General features: G+C 40.7%; 1 non-coding gene across 1 annotated transcript; it reads left to right on the forward strand.

Moving 5' to 3' along the window:
• The first annotated feature begins 1,101 nt into the window (after positions 1 to 1,101).
• Positions 1,102 to 1,207, forward strand: LOC121993415. Its single transcript, XR_006115264.1, has one exon. It is a non-coding gene; the product is annotated as a small nucleolar RNA R71 (small nucleolar RNA).
• The last annotated feature ends 1,816 nt before the right edge of the window (positions 1,208 to 3,023 follow it).

Consider the following 3,023-nt stretch of genomic DNA (forward strand, 5'->3'; position numbering starts at 1 on the left):
TTGCTAGATACCGCTCATTACTTATGCTTCTAAATGGGTTTAGGGGCATTGCCAACGTTACAAGAACCTATAGGGTCACACACTAAGGACAATTAGATGGATATTAGGTTCATATGATGAACCAAGAGGATTAGATTCATGTGATGAATCAAATTGGATTAAGAGTCATCCTAATTGGGTTAATTGAGTTGGACTCAAGTTGATTCATGTGTTCAATGAGTCTAATTTAGATTATGACTCATTGAATCAATTTAATTAAATGAATTAGATTCATTATATTAAATTGGCTTGAATTAAATGGGTGGATTAGATCAACCATGAGAGAGATTAAGTCAAGTTTGACTTGACTTGAGAGGAAGAGGAAGAGTCAAGTTTGACTTGACTTTATGCCACATCATTTGTGAGTTTGCATTAAGTGGCCAATAATGGTGTTACACATCATCATGTTTAGAACATGTGTGTGCCATCTCATGGAGGTTACAAATCTCTTTAATGGCCACATTAAATGGGAATGGAGGTTATAATTCCCATTGTGGCCGACCACTTTTGTGTGTGAATGAAATTCATTTGTTTTCATTCAAGGCTCATTCAACTCATCTTCTTCCTAGCTCTCTCTTCTTGCTCTCCCTCTCCTCCTCTTGCCGTGACTGATCAAGGGTGCTAGCACACCTTTGTTTAGTTTTTCTCCACCCATTTGTTCGTGTGGATACTTCTAGAGGATCGTACGCTTGACGATCTCGAGATCCGACACTTCCTTGGACGAGCGGGATTTGTAAAGGGCACGCATCAAGGGTAAAAGGTTTTCTCCTTGTAAATCTAGTTTAGAACTAAGTCTAAGAAACTCGTACTCGTAAATTTTGTTTTTATTTTTACTTCGCACGGATCCGGTGACGGGAGTTTCGGGGTTTCCGCGACGCGAAAATCGATTTTCGCGGCCCGAAAAACCCAACATCATGGAGGTTCAATGTTACTTGATCAATTAATGTATATGCTTCATCTACACTCTTGCTCATAAAAGAACCTCCAGCTGATGAATCTAACAAATACTTATCTGAGAAAGAAATTTTCGCATAGAATATGTGTAGAGTCAGCCATTTTTTCAAACCATGATGAAGGCACTGTCTTTGTAGACTTTTGAATCTGTCCCATGCTTCAAATAATGATTCTTCATATGCCTGAGCAACATTTATGATGCAATTCCTCATGTAAATCATTCTACTTGGAGGGAAAAAATAATTCAGAAATTGCTTCTCTAATTGTTCCTAACTTGTAATACTTTGAGAACGAAGAGAATATAACCAAGTCCTTGCTTTATCCTTGATACTGAAAGGAAATGCCATCAATCGAACTGCATCCGCTGACACTCCTTCACAGTTCACCATATCACAAAGCTCTAGAAATATCTCAAGGTGCAGATAAGGACTTTCTGATACTTCTCCTCCAAATTTGTGACCTTGTATCATGAAAATTACTTCTCGGTCGAGTTGGAAACTTTCTGCTTCAATATGAGGTTGCACAATGGGAGATAAAAATTTTGCAGAAATGGGTGCAGAAAAAATCTCTTAAGGGCTTGCTTGACATGTTAGTACCCATGGATATCTAAAACAAATATGAGAAAAAACAAAAATGAAGAATTAAATGTTGGTGCAAGTTACCAAAATCAAACATAAGTTTTGATGTTGTCAAAGGTTCAAGTTAAGTCTTCTTATGATCTAACAAGTTGATTGAGTGTGCAGGCTATTTACTCAACCAAGAAAGACCTAGTTGGAGGCTAGGAAGGAGAAATCTTAGCAGATCATGGAACCCAGGTGAAAGTCCAAGAGGGTCGAAGGGACCCGAAGCTTGGCGGTGCGATCGAGAGGTCTGGAGGACAGAAGATCAAGAGAAAAGTCCTGGGGAGCCGATCAAAGCTAAGTGAAAAGTTTGAACTAGATTTGGAGGATCTAAGTTTGGCAGGTAGGTTGAGGTAAACAACTGGAGGAGCGACAGTGAGGTTGGGTTCCCGAAGGGAACAACCTTAGATTGCTGATCCAACTGAAGAAATCGGGAAGGTTTCTAAGTTGAGATCAAGACAGTTCTACTATCATTCATATTACTCTTGCATTATAATATTGTTGTTCTAACATCTGTGTTGCAGGAGACTTTTGTCTAATACTATTTTGCAGGTCCGGCTGGATCGGTCGACCGAACCTTTGGTTCGGTCGACCGAACAAGGCAGAATCAAAGTAGCATTCAGTTCAGACCAGATCAGAGCTCGAGTCCGATCAAACAATGATCGATCGACCGAACAGTAAGATCGGTCGACCGAACCTTGGTGACTCAGTACAGATTAGCTCACAATCATCGATCAGAAGCAAAATAGAAATGAGCTGATCGGTTAACCGAACTGGAGGACCGGTCGACCGATCCAATCAGCATTAAATACAACATTAAAAGAAGATCTTAGCTAATTGTGATGAACAGGGAAAAGTTCCTGTTCGGTCGACCGAAAGGCATGATCGGTCGACCGAAAGGCATGATCGGTCGACCGAACCCTTAAAGAGCATTGATTGCCAGAGATCGAGCCAGCGTCAAACTCCAGCCAGGAAGGAAGGGAGCGGGTTTGGTCGACCGAATAGAGGGATCAGTCGACCAAACGCCCAAGGCACCTATAAAATGAGGCTCGAAGTCTGAGGTCAGAATAACTCTTCTGATCATCTCAAAAGCTCTTCTTCGTGTACGGATTGTGCTACACATCTTCAATAACCCAGCAAGTCACTCCATCCAGAAGTACCGACCAAGCTACATCCTACGCATACTATTGTCAGTATATTTATTTTCATATTGCACTTAAATTAAAATAAGATAGTAGGATTGTTACTATCTTATTTCATTGTACTTGTACGATCTGCTTCTTTCTGAAGATTTCATAAAGAAGGGTTTTAGTGTTTTGCCCATCGGTGCGGTCAAGGACTGCGGGCCTTCGAGTAGGAGTCGAGCTAGGCTCCGAACGAAGTAAACGACTTTGTCTCTTTTCTTATTTC

The sequence above is a fragment of the Zingiber officinale genome, chromosome 6B (genome assembly GCF_018446385.1).
Source record: "Zingiber officinale cultivar Zhangliang chromosome 6B, Zo_v1.1, whole genome shotgun sequence".
Lineage (NCBI taxonomy): Eukaryota > Viridiplantae > Streptophyta > Magnoliopsida > Zingiberales > Zingiberaceae > Zingiber > Zingiber officinale.